We start from the raw sequence: 13,243 nt of genomic DNA, 5'->3' as shown, positions 1-13,243 counted from the left end.
GTTTAAATTTCAAATTCGATTTGTTTGATAGATATAGGGCTATCCAAATTGTTTCATATTGGATGAGTTGTAATCTTTTGTGGTTTTCGAGGAATTGATCCATTTCTTCTGAATTGTGAATTTTATGTATGTAGAGTTATTCACAGTATTCCCTTATTTTTCTTTTGATGCCTTTAGGGTCTGTTATCAATATCCCCTTTTGTGTTCCTGATATTGGTAATTGTTGTCCTCTCTCTCTCCCTCTCTCTCTCTCTCTCTCTCTCTCTCTCTCTCTCTCTCTCTCTCTCTCTGTCTTGCTAGAGATTAGTCAATTTGATTGACTTTTCAAAGAACCAGCTCTTTCCTTTCATTGATTTTCTACCCATGAAGTCCTGGAATACACTTCACTTGGTCATGATGAATCATTCTTTTAATATGTTCTCCAATTCCATTTCCTAATGTTTTGTTCTTTGATTTTGCATTCATGTTTTTAAGACAGATTGGTCTGAAAGAGTTCCTTTCTTGAAATGCCCTGGTCTGGTTTTAGTATCGAGATTTGTCTGGTTATTTGATTGGCCTCTGAAAAAGAACTAAGAAATATTCTTTTTTTGTTGTTCTATTTCTGGAAGGTATGTGTAATATTAACGTTACAAACACACAGTTTTATGCACTTAGATGTGTTCAGAGGCAAATAGTTTCTTCTCTGTGTATGGATCTAGGTGGGGCAGGAAAACCTATTTTTTTTATTTGCTACCATCTGCCTGACACCATGCTAAGAATTTTACATTGATTATCTCATTGTTTCCTTATAAAAAATCTCATTGGATGATTATTTTGAATAACAATAATAATAATAAGACAGCTTTTATATTAGAAAATTGAGATCCATTGGCTTGCCCAAGACCACACCAATGTGAAAGTCAAAAGTAAACTCATTTATTGCCCTCCTACCATGTACCAAGCACCACACTCTGAGATCATCATCTGCCATAGCACTGACTCCTTCCAGCAGCTCACCGAGATCACAATCATGTCTTTTTCGTTGTTGAGATGAGGAAGCGGAGGTTCAGAGAGGCTGAGGAACTTGTCCAGAACTAAACAGCTAAGATGTGATTCAAGCTAGTCTCCAGAGTGCTATATTGCTATTCTTCAATTGAAAAGTATGTTCTTTGTGTGCTGTAGCCAGAGTGTTTCCTTCATAGCAGGCAGTTCATTCTTGTTCATTAATGACTGCTGCTGTTGTTAACCGCTCAGAAAAGAGAAGAGTGACATGATCAGAAAAGTGACTGGCCCCAGACTTGAAGAAAGCACAGATTCAAAGTGGAATGCCCAGCACAAGGACACATGCCTGTAATCCAGCAACCTGGGAGGCTGAGACAGGAGGATTCCAAGTTTGAGGTGAACTTCAGCCACTTAGTAAGACACTGTCTCAAAATTTAAAAAAAAAATGAAATAGGAGGACTGAGGGTGTGGCTCAGTGAAAAAAAACTCGCCAAGCCTGTGCAAGGCCCTCAGTTCAATTCCCAGCACCAAATTTTTTTTAAAAAAATTAAAGCTGAAAACAAACTTAGGAATAGATTGCTGAGCAGGTGGAAGAAAAGAGCTCAGGAAGAGGGCTCTAAGTGTTGAGGCTGGGAGACTGGCATGTGGCTCTCCAGATACCACACAGAGGCCACCAGATGAACTGAGGGCTCAAGTAGTTCAGTGGCAGGGATGGACTTTGGTTGGCCCTGGTGCCTGCTCCCTTGTCATGGGAAAGAGCTTACTGGGCTAGACCTGGCCAGACTGGATTTCCTCTGCCTCTGTGTAGACCAAACCTGAATCTCTAGTGATAAAAGTCATGGGAAAGGACAGATTGATAGGGTTAGGGAAGAGAGGTGTCCTGAGGCCCTAGCCTCTGACCAGAGGCACAGAGGGGGCCTTGACTGGGGCTAATATGGCAGAGCTTGGGAGATGTCCTTACAGATCAGCGGGTCCAATTATTCCATTGTGTAGGGGCAAACCAAGGCTCGGAGAAAGGTGGCTGAAGTGACGGGCTTGCCCAAGAATACAAAATCTTGAAGGGCCATGTGAGGGAGAGCACAAGCCTCAGTTGAGCTGTGTCGAGTGGAGGGCACCCAGGGGATGTTTGTGCCTGTGAGATGGCATCCTTCCTTCTTTAAGGCCTAACCCTTCTATAGAAATCCCTCTTATGCACTGTGCTGAGGATAAGTGTGGCCCTGAGGCCTGCCTTGTGTATTAGCTGATTTTTGTATGCCTTTAGGAGCAAGTGACTTGAGTACTCTGACCTTCAGATTATTCATTTGTACCTCATGATATAGCCACCTCATAGTACTGAGGTTCAGATTAAATGAGTTAATATACCCACAGGAAACACTTAGGACAGTGTCTTGCATGTAAAAAATACTGTGTCAATGTTATTGTTATTATTGGAAGCCTTTGGGTTGGATTGAACAGATAGATGCTCAGAAGTCATCTGCTCGGGCCAGGCATGGTGGTGCATTCCTGCAACCCCAGCAGTTTGGGAGGCTGAGGCAGGAGGATTGTGAGTTCAAAGTCAGCCTCAGCAACTTAGTGAAACCCTGTCTTTAAATAAAAAGGGCTGGGATGTTGCTCAGTGATTAAGTGTCCCTGGTGTAATCACTGGTACCAAAAAATAAGAAAGAAAGAAAGAAAGAAAGAAAGAAAGAAAGAAAGAAAGAAAGAAAGAAAGAAAGAAAGAAAGAAAGAAAGAAATAGGTGCCTTCCCTGATTGCACTCTAGATGGTGTGGCAGTGGCTGTGCGAGTTTTGGGCAACTCTCTTCCCTCTCTGAGTTCCAGCAGCTTCTTCTGCAATATGTGTAACATGAGACTAATAAGACTCCCTCCTTTTGCTCAGGGCTGTTGGAGGCATTCAACACAACCACAGGGACAAATCACCTGGCTCACAGAAGGTCAGTAGTAAAGGGTGGCAGACATTCTAAGTGCTGTTGAAACCCAAGGAGAGAAAGAGAAGCCCTCTCTATGGTTTCTATCTCCCAGGGCCTGTTCCTCACATACCTAAAGCTGGTTTTACCTTCTTCCTCACCAGAGCTGGGCAAGAGCTCTAGTCCTCCAAGTTTCAGGCCCTGCTGTCTCTGTTCCTGTCCCCAAGCCAGCTTGGGGACTTAACTTCTACTTTCAACGTAACAGTAGGGGCTATGAAAGAATTTTTTTTGGTACCAGCAATTGAACCCAGAAACACTGGACCACTGAGTCATATCCCCAGTCATATTGTGTATTTTATTTAGATACAGGGTCTCACTGAGTTCCTTACCGCCTTGCTATTGCTAAGGCTATTTTGGAGCTCACGATTCTCCTGCCTCAGCCTCCTAAACCACTGGGATTACAGGCAGCATACACCACGGCGCCTGGCTTGTGAAAGCAATTCTGAGGCGGCACTGAGGCAGGGAGGGAGCCAGATGCAGTCCCAGCTTCCCACAGATGGCCTTAAGTGGAGACACAGAGCCTGCCTGCAGCTCTCCCTCCAACCTTGCTGGATCCATGTGCCTCAAAGCCTCCCCTCCATCTGACCCTAGTCTTGGGCTCAGTGGTGGAGCAACAGTTGGAATGAGAATCAGAGACACCCAAGCTTCTGAGTAGAGTCACCTGAAGCCCCTCCACTCCATGTCCCCACACAGGTTAGTTTAGGGGAGGGAGAATATAGCTCTACGAGGAGCAAGGAAGGAAGCCAAGATTGTGTAGCAATGATTCCCATTCTACAGAACAGGAAGCTGAGGCTCAGACATGTTGAATGCAGAGTTGAGATCACAATTAATCTTAGTGAGGCCCTAAGCAACTCAATGAGACCCTATGTCTAAATAAAATATAAAAGAAAGGGGGTGGCTGAGGAAAAAAAAGGAGCTGATGTTGTGGCTTAGTGGTTAAGTGCCTTTGGGTTCATTCCCTGGTAACCCCCCTCCCCCCCAAAAAAAATCACAATCCCCATCTGTTTTTTTTTTTCCCTACCAGGGATTGAACCCAGGGGCACTTAAGCACTGGGCCATATGCCTAGCCCTTTTTATTTTTTTCTTTTGAGATATGGTCTCACTAAGTTGCTTAGGGTCTCACTAAGTTGCTGAGGCTGGCTTTGAACAGGCAATCCTCCTGCCCCCAGCCTCCTGAGCCACTGGGATGACAGGTGTGCACACCCATAATGCAGGTTATTTAAATGTTATCTTTTCTAGAACTGGAGTATGCTAGAACACGAAAAACAATCCTTGTTTAAGGGATATTTAAGTCTTCTTCCATTTTGTCAATGAGTAACAGTGGGGCCCAGGGTGGAAAAAGAACTCTTCCAAGATTCAAAAAGAGCTAGTGGCTGCTGTGAGACTTAAATCCAGACTCTTGATTCCTTGCCCCAGGCTCTTCCCAGCCCCCAGATTCAGGAGAGGCTCTAGGATCAAAGGCTGAAACTGGGGTGAGTGGTCTCCAGCACAGTATGGGATGCTCTTAGTTCCTGCCCAATCAGAATTCTTATCTTCACACTATTTTTTAGCTCTGAGAGGGATCACCTCTCTTGTTGGTACTCTGAGGAAGGCCTTTCCATGGGAATGAGCCCTAAACAGATTCATAAACCTGAGTTGAAGGGTGAGTGTCCTCAGCTGAGCCTCTTCTCTGTGGGCCTCTGCTTCTGTAACCTTAAACTGTCGTGTGTGGTGTGGAAAGTGAAGTAGGAGCAGTTGAGTGTGAGCATTCGACTTCCCTCGAGAGCTGGTAAAATTACTAATGCCCAGACCTTATCCAAAATTGCTGAAGTCAGAATCTGACCCACTCAGGGTGTCTTGGGATGGGGCAAGGAGGAGGCCTTGTCAGCTCCCCTCCCACAACCTCCACACAGAGCATGCCAGCCCAAACTCTAGGCCATTTTCCCAGGGTTAGGAAATTGCTGTGGGGTTTCTGGCACTGTCTGCTCCTGTGGGAGGAGTTCGCTTGTCCATGCCCCTCTGCTGCCTCTTTGCCTGACATCCCCCTCTTCTCTGGCTAACTCCATGTGGCAGGCTCTGGAATGAGAACAGACTCAGGGTGTGAGTTCTCCTCCCTCGGCCTCCGTTTTCTCACTGATAAAGTGGATTAGTAATGGCACTTGGAACTACTGTGAAGATGGGCTGAGCTGAGGCCTGGAGCATTCCTGTCACTGTGTGGGGCCCAAGGGAGCACGTAGCAAAGTAAGTCCCCTCCCCTGATGCCCACTGCTCAGCCCTGGGGACAGCCTGGTGTCTGCCTTCCTCAGAGAGACCTCACAGAAACTGATTGGCCCTCAGTCCTGCTCCATGCCCTGTTCTGAGAGAGAGCAGTGAAAATCTGCGGCCTGCTTTTCTCGCATCCTAGTTGTGGGACATGTTCATTTCCACTTGCTTTGTGCCACCTTCCAGGAAGCCCAGGGGAAGTGGGTGAAGTCGGAACTCAGAGAGCACGAGTCTGCTGCCCAAAGGTGCTCTGCGTAGAATGGGCAAGGCTGGGATGGAAACCCAGAGGCGTTTGGCTCTGGAGGCCCAGGTTAGGGAAGGCTCTGTTTCATGTGAGGACCACAGCTAACATCAGCACCCCTCATGGAAGGCACAGATGCTGTTGAAGGTGCTGGTGGGGCCACCAGGGCCAGATATTAGCTGCACATCTGTGTGAGTTCGCGATCACACCTGTATGCACACCTGCATAGCTGAGGTTGGGATGGACTATAACAAATACAAACAATACTTGGTGGGCTGTACATTTGTGTGTGTGTGTGGGCTCGGGGAGTGGTGGACACCCCTCTGCACCCAGCCTCCTGGTGGGCCCCGGGACACCCACCTGCCCAGCCGTCCCTACTGGCCTAGGGGGTCTGACCAGGGGTGGGGCAAAGGGAGCCGGCCTGTACCCTCTGGGCGGAAACGTGCCTTGCAGCAGGACGTCCTGGCCAGGTGGTGTCCTCACCAGTGTGAGATGGGTCCTCACTGATGTCCGAGTCTGGGGTTTGTGGGGGACGTGAGACTGAGATGGCCCGCTGTGTCTCGGTGACTGTCTGTCCACAGAGTCCTTCCTTTCACTTCTCCTGTGTCTCCAGGGAGACAGACGGGGGACCACACTGCTCCTGCCCCTGGTGGGAGTGAGGGGTGGGTGACCCACACCCGGGTAGGAGGTCCCCCAGGTGGAAGGCTTGGTCCCTGGAGAAGGGACGGGACATGAGGGTTCTGACCTTGATGGAGCTGGGTGAGTTAATGGCTGCTGGGCGCGTGCGTGCCCTGAAGGGGTCCGTCTCCCCCCCCACCCACCCACCAGGGGCCCTGGGCTGGCCGATGCCCCTCTCCACAGCCCTCTGTGTGACCTCCCTGGACTTTGGCTAAAGCAGAGGAGACAGCCTTCAACTGGGAGGCAGAGTAGATCTCCCCTTGCATGTCCTCGGCCTCAGCTCCCTGGTCTCTGTGGTTGGGGCGGTTCCCAGTGGTGCGTAGTAGGTTCTCAGTAAACCGCTTCCTTCCCCCCAGACCAGCCCAGCGGCTCAGTATGGGCTGCCGGCCCCTCTCCACGTTTCCCCCTCCTCGTCTGGAATAAGTTGAGCACAAAGCACACCCTGAGGCCTCTCGGTCAAGCTGAACTGGACTGAGGTCCCTGGGGAGGCTGCAAGTCCGTGGTGACTCCACAGTACCACCAAGCGGCCACCGCACATCACCATGAGGAAGGCTCGAGGTTTGGGGTCAGGGACAGGGGTGTGCCTGACCTCTCCAACCATGCTGGAGACCCCAGACCCTTTATGGCCATGTACCAAGGGCCACAAAGGAAGGAATCTTTTTGGGGACACATGGCCACCATGGGAAGACAAAGACCATAGCTCCAAGTCCTGTGCATGCCTACCTCAGAGTGCTGTGTGGCCTTGGGGCAGTGTATTACTCTCTTTGAGCCTTGCTTTCCTTACCTCAGACCACCCAGGAGACCTCTGGCCATCGTTGTCCCCTGTGTCCCTGTGGGTGTGTCAGGGCTGTGTCCACTTGGCAGTTCTTCTCGGTTGTGCAGAGCCTACTCTGCGGTCTACACAGGACAAGCAACAGGACAACTCACTAAGTAACTGTGAAAGTTCCTCTGGGTCAGGCCATGGGCTGGGCAAGTGGTCAGCGCCAGCTCATGTGACGGACATGAGACTGACTTTTCTACACACCTTATGGCCACTCACTCCTTTATCCACAGCACAGAGACCCAAGCGCTGACTCTGCCCATCAGCGAGTTCACCCAGCATTCGTTTTATTGAGCACCTACATGCTAGGTCTGTGGGCAGCACTGGAGCCCTGGGGAATAGTGTGAGTACCATCTTGGACCTTGCTGACTCCCTGTTGAGTGGGAGGACCTACAGTGAGCAAAGAAGACACCATGGAAGCCACATTGGGAGGTTCAATAAGTGACCCTGAGGGAGTGAAGAAGAACTATAGGGGTAGGGGAGGAGAGAAGCCCGATCGGAAAGGTGGCTGGAGGGTGAAGACCGCAGGCAGCATTAGAAGTCTCAACGTGAAGGCCAGGGAAGCAGCCTGTGCAAAGGCCCTGCAGCAGGAATGAGCTTACATCACTGAGGGTCTGAAAGGAGGCCCACAACACCCCCTCTGCACTTCCAGATTCCAGGGGGTGCTTATGACACTGGAGCTTGATGAGGTCCCCCAGGAGACTATCAGAAGAGCCTGGGCCTTCTCTAGGGCCACCTAACAGGCCCTGTGGACATAAAGCTGGCTTGGCTGTTTCTGAAAACTCCTGGGTGACAACAGTGGGTAGATTGGGGTCCCTCAGACCCCAGATCTGAGTTTTGCTATACTCTCTTGACCTGATGACTGACTGTCATGTGGTTGGGAAGTTTTATTTATCTATTTATTTTGGGATAATTATCAGTATTTTTCTCCCTGTTGGCCGCACTCTGGCCTTGGGTCCAGTCACACTAGGACACTTCTCTAAGTAACACATTGCAGGTAACAGTGTGGCTGGCGAGTTAGTCTTGGGGACCTCCTGGGCCAGTGTCTGCACAGGTAACCCCCAGGGAGGCTAAAGACCCCCTAAGCATGACTCAAACAGCCTTAGACAGGCCCTTCTGAGCTAAGCCCAGGGAAACCTGTCCCCTGTTGGCCCACCCAGAAGGTGCCCAGCTGGAGAACAAGGTGGGGCTGGTGGAGTGCTCTGGAAGGGACTGGCAATGTCTGCCTGGTTCTGAGGAACCACCTCAGGGTGACTTCCGCTGCACTCAGATCTCACAGTGGGGTCACCCCCAAGAGGTCGGAAGGATTCACCCCTGGCTGGGTGACAGACTGAGGGCCCACTGAGGCACGAACCTTCACACTTTGTCTTCCACCAGGAAATTGCCTCCTGGGACTGTATGAGTCTGCGAGCACTGCTGTAACAGAGCATCCCGGGCCGGGTGCCTGGAGCAAAGAGGATCTATGTCCTCCTGGTTCTGGGGGCTGCAAGCCCAGGGCCAAAAGCTGACAGGGTGGGCGTCTTGGGAGGCCTCTCTCCTTGACTTGTAGAAAGCCACATTCTCCCTCGCTGTGTCTCATTTTTAGATCTGCTCTACATAGAAGAACCTGTTATGTTGTCCTCCATGACCTCACATTACCTCAGTCACCTCTGAAAAATCCAAACGCAGTCGCATTCGGGGGTACTGGGGTCAGGACTTCAACACAGGGTTTGGTGGCAGTTGGGGGAACCTGATTCAGCCTATAAAGGATGGAGCATTCTCCTTGGGGGAGGGGGGAGGCCCTTTGAGAACTGCCCATCCACCCAGTTGTCTGTCATGAGGTTATAGACACATGTCCCCAAAGTCAGCAACTTAAAAATGTGATTCATGTTTAAATTAATTATCTTAAACATATTCAGTGATTTTTCATTATTTTATGTGTTAATTTTTCTCTGGGATCTGTGAGTTGCCTCTATCTCGGGAGGCACCTCTAGGGTGGCCCCATGGGTAGGAGTGGGAGGTTCTGGGGGCTGGTTCACTTGCAGCCCGGGAGTCAACCCTGACAGGGGCTGTGGGGTCAGACGCTCGTGGGTGGCCTCTGTGTGTGATCTGGGCTTCCTCACAACATGGCGGCTGTGTTCCCAGGACTGTCTCAGGGGAGGACACCAGGGGGAAGCCGTGCACTCTTGTGTGACCTCACCTCACAGCATCCCTTCTGCTGCAGTTATCCAACGAAGAAGTTGCCGAGAACACCCTTACTCCTGGGGAAGGGGGGATCTGTTGGCACTTCCTATTTTGCAGACTTCTGGAGATGTCTTTATACTCCTCTACAGGGCAGAGGGGACTTAGAGGAGGAGGTTCTGCCCAGGCCCAGAATGGGATGCCCTCGCTCACCGCAGACAGTCCCTAGGAACGTGGGGCTCCCCATGCAGGGCCAGGGAGGTGGCCTCCTTCTCCCAGAACCCACCCAAAGGCCTACAACTGGACCTCAGTCAGTCTGTGGGATGGATTGTCACCTGGGAGAACAACACTGATTTTCTGCTTTCTTTCCCTAACTCCTATTAACATGTTGGTTAGTTGGGAGTCCTCAGGAGTCAGAGGTCCTCCAGAACCCCTTCCTTTTCTTTTTCTCCTCTACTTTCTCTCTCCTTGTCTCCCTCCCCTACCTCTCTGATATTAGGGTCCTGATTAGACCTGCCCCCTGGAGGCAGCTCCTTCCTTGGAACCAAGCTTTATGGCCACTTAGCACCTGGTACAGCCACTCAGGACCATGTCCCGCCCAGCTTTCAGTCAGCCAGGCCACAGCTTCTCAGGAGGCTGAGGCAGAGGTCACACAGCTCATTTCTGGGAAGGTAAAGCAAGGGACAGCTAACAGGGGTCTCTTCTGGGGACAGGGCTGGGTCAGGGATGTGGTTCTGCTCGCCTCTGTAACTTTAGAGCCCAGTACATAGTAGGTGCTTAGTTTTGCCTGGCATATAGTAGTCACTCAGTAAATGACTGTCAGTTGTGTGGATTCATGTTTCCAGAGAGGGACCTGACCTTTATTTTCTGCCCTTCTCTGTGGTGGTGATTGGTTTTCATCATGGGTGAATATAAAACAAAGGTGATTCTCAGTTTTTGAGTGTGATCCTTCATCTTCTGACCTTTCTCACCCATCACTGTGCCCAGGAGAATTCCGGCTCCCGTTCACATGACGATGCGCAGCCATCAGTACATAAGTGTTGCTCTGAAAAACGGGGAGAGAACTGGCCAGCCAGCCGCAGGTCTGTTTATTAAAAGGGGAAACTCCCTGGAGGTGAGCGAGGGCCTCCCGGCCTCCCTGCCTCCCACTTCTGCTCTGGGTTCTGTGTGGGGATCTGGTGCTCAGGGCTCTCCCAGGCCCTGGGTCGCCTCACGGAATGAGCCTGGCAGGGGATGGGGAGCTCCTGGCAGGGATGGGTGGTCCCCACCGGCCAAGGCAGGACCTCCGTGACATGCGGGGGGAGGCTGCTGGGCCTCTGAGGAGACTTGAGGTCATGGCCGAAGGGCCAGCAAGCCAAGGGTGTGCTGGGGGGGAAGCTGCGCAGGGGACACTCCTCCTCCAGTAGCCCCTCATTTCTTCTCTCTCTCTCTTTTTCTCTTTTTGGTCCTGGGGATCGAGCCCAGGGGAGCTTAGCCACCTCCCCACCTCTCCATCCACTTGACTTTTATTTAGAGACAGAGTCTCACCAATTTGCTTAGGATCTCACTAAGGTGCTGAGGCTGGCCTCAAACTCACAGTCCTCCTGCATCAGCCTCCGCAGAGCAAAATATAGAATTATTCTCTCTTCAGGGGGGTTGATTACCTTAATTACTTTTATTACCTTTACCTTTGAAGATCCCAGATTGCTCATTTCTGCCTCTCCTGTGAGAGGCGACCACAGATCTTCTCTTGGTGCCTGTGGAGTGGGGACAATCAGAGGCACAGCTTTCTGGGGAATTGAAAGGAATTTTGAATTGCTTCTTGTGAATGTCCTGGTGCCAAGGAGCGGGAGCTAAATCCTGGGAGAGGCTAGAGGCCACAGAGCACACGGGGCAAAGCTCCAACTCTGACAGTCTTTCTTTTTTCTTCTCCCTCCTCATCCCCCTCTGCATTCTAATTTATTTACTTATTTATTTTTGGTGCCAGGGATTGAACCCGGGGCTGGGGGGGCTTGACCCCTGAGCCACGTCCCCAGCCCTTTCTATATTTTATTTAGAGACAGAGTGTCGCTGAGTTGCTTAGGGCCTTGCTAAGTGGCTGAGGCTGGCCTCCAATTTGCCATCCTCCTTTCTCAGCCTCCTGAGCCACTGGGATGGCAGGCGTGCACCTGGCTCCTCTGTGTTCTTAGTGTGATGTGGGAAAAAAAAAACTTTCTACCCAGCAAATTTTAACTTCGACTTGAGAGAGAAGAATTACAGGCCTGGACAACTGTCCCACTTAACCCAGAAAATGGAAAGGCGATTTGGTTTGACATAAATCCACCCAAGGGGAACATTCTGAAGTTAAGGGGGAGAAAATCACCAGGTGTCTGGATCTGGGGATATTTCAAGCCAGGGGATGTGAGGACAGTCCAGGCAGTGGAAGGTGCCCACAGGCTGAGTGGGGACATGGTGTGGGGAAGGCCTGGGTACCAGAGAGTGACCTCATGAGGGGAGGAGGCGGCCGCTGGGTGAGTGCCCAGCTGTGGCCAAGGTGCCTCGAGGTTGGCAGAGGAGGGAACCAGGCCACAGACCTCTCCTGGGGCTTCTTGGGCCAAGCACATGGTGGTGTTTGGAGACAATGTAGCACTTAGAAAGGGGACTGTCACCAAAGCAGCCACCAATGGAGCTCACCTGGAAGCCGAGGCACAAGTCCCAAGTCAACCAGGTTTCAAATGCTGGCTCTGCCAAGTTGGAACTGTGTGACTCAGGCACACACCCCAGTATCTCTGGGCCTCCTTTCTCTAAATTACATGGTGGACATGGTGGTCAGGGAACTCAGGACACTTCCCTCTCAGAGCCACTGTCAAGGATGAATAAAATGATAGCAGGTGTATGACGCTGAGCTCCCCAGTGTGGTGGGAAACTAAAGCTCAGAGAGGTCAACTGCCTACCTCAGGTCACACAGCTTCCTGCAGTGAGACGAAGTCTTTACCCCATTGTCCCCTTCTGATTCTCTTTGGGGACTGGTAATCGGCACCCCCGGGGTGGGCTGCTTGAGATTCCCCAGAAAGAAGAGTGAGGGAGACGAAGGGGGAGGTGGGTGTGGGGGACCCTCACACTCCCTGAAAGGCAAGGAAATTGTTTGCAATTTCCTTTGCTGAAAAGCACCTGGGGAGGTGACAGAAGGTGGCCTTAGGGCAGGACATTAGGGTGCAGAGAGGAAGGTCAGGCACAGTGGCGTTTGGGGGTGGCTCTTTGGGCTTACCTGGGCCAGAGAGACTGCAGCCCTGTCCCCACAGCAGCACTCACCTGCCTTGGCCCTCTCTGTCCCTGGACCCTGTCTGCCTGTCCCTTTCTCCCTCTACCAGAGCTCCCGCTGGTGCCTGCTCCTCCCTCTCCCTGCACCCCTCCCCCCACCTTGGAACCAAAAAAAACGGCACCTGGTGGGGGGCTGCCAGTCTGGAGATAAGGGGCAGGGCGAGGGGACGCCCGGATCTGGGAAGGGACAGGCAGGGGGCACCCTCGAGCCCCCAAGGGATCCACTGAGGCCTTGGAGGTTCAACTCCAAGACCTGCTTTCTGCACCCTGAGCCCTGGGTGACCTTAGAGTAGGCGTCTGGGTCTTGTTAAATTCTATTAAAATGATTTCATGGGCCGGGTGACGTGGGGCCTGTCTTCCCAGAGGCTCAGAGGCTGAGGCAGGGGAACCGCCAGCTCAAAGCCAGCCTCAGCTACAGTGAAGCCCTGAGCAGCTCAGTGAGACCCTGTCTCTACAGAAAACCCAACATAGGGCTGGGGACGGGGCTCAATGTTCCAGTGCTCCTGAATTCAATTCCTGGTACCCGCTCCTGACCCTTAAATAAGGAAATGCCACGGGTTTTTTGTTGTTGTTGTTTGTTTGTTTTTAATGTTGCTTCTAGAAAATTTAGAAAGTGCCTGTGTGTGGCTTTCACCCTTTCCTCCTGGACAGGGCGGCTTTTGAATTTGAAGATGTCCATCCTGGTCACCAAGGAAGTATCTGTCCAGCCTTTGCCTTTGGGTTGTGGCTGCTTTTGTCCTCTGGTCTGTTCTCTGACTTTAGAAAGGAGACAACCTTCTCCTCCCACTGAAGCGAACAATGTTGAAGTGGGGAGATCAAGGAATTCTTGCCACTAATGACGGTTTCAAGAACCCCTTTCTGGAACCCACCCCACTGTG

Source organism: Callospermophilus lateralis, unplaced genomic scaffold (genome assembly GCF_048772815.1).
Source record: "Callospermophilus lateralis isolate mCalLat2 unplaced genomic scaffold, mCalLat2.hap1 Scaffold_196, whole genome shotgun sequence".
Classification (NCBI taxonomy): domain Eukaryota; kingdom Metazoa; phylum Chordata; class Mammalia; order Rodentia; family Sciuridae; genus Callospermophilus; species Callospermophilus lateralis.
This window is presented reverse-complemented; position numbering follows the sequence as displayed.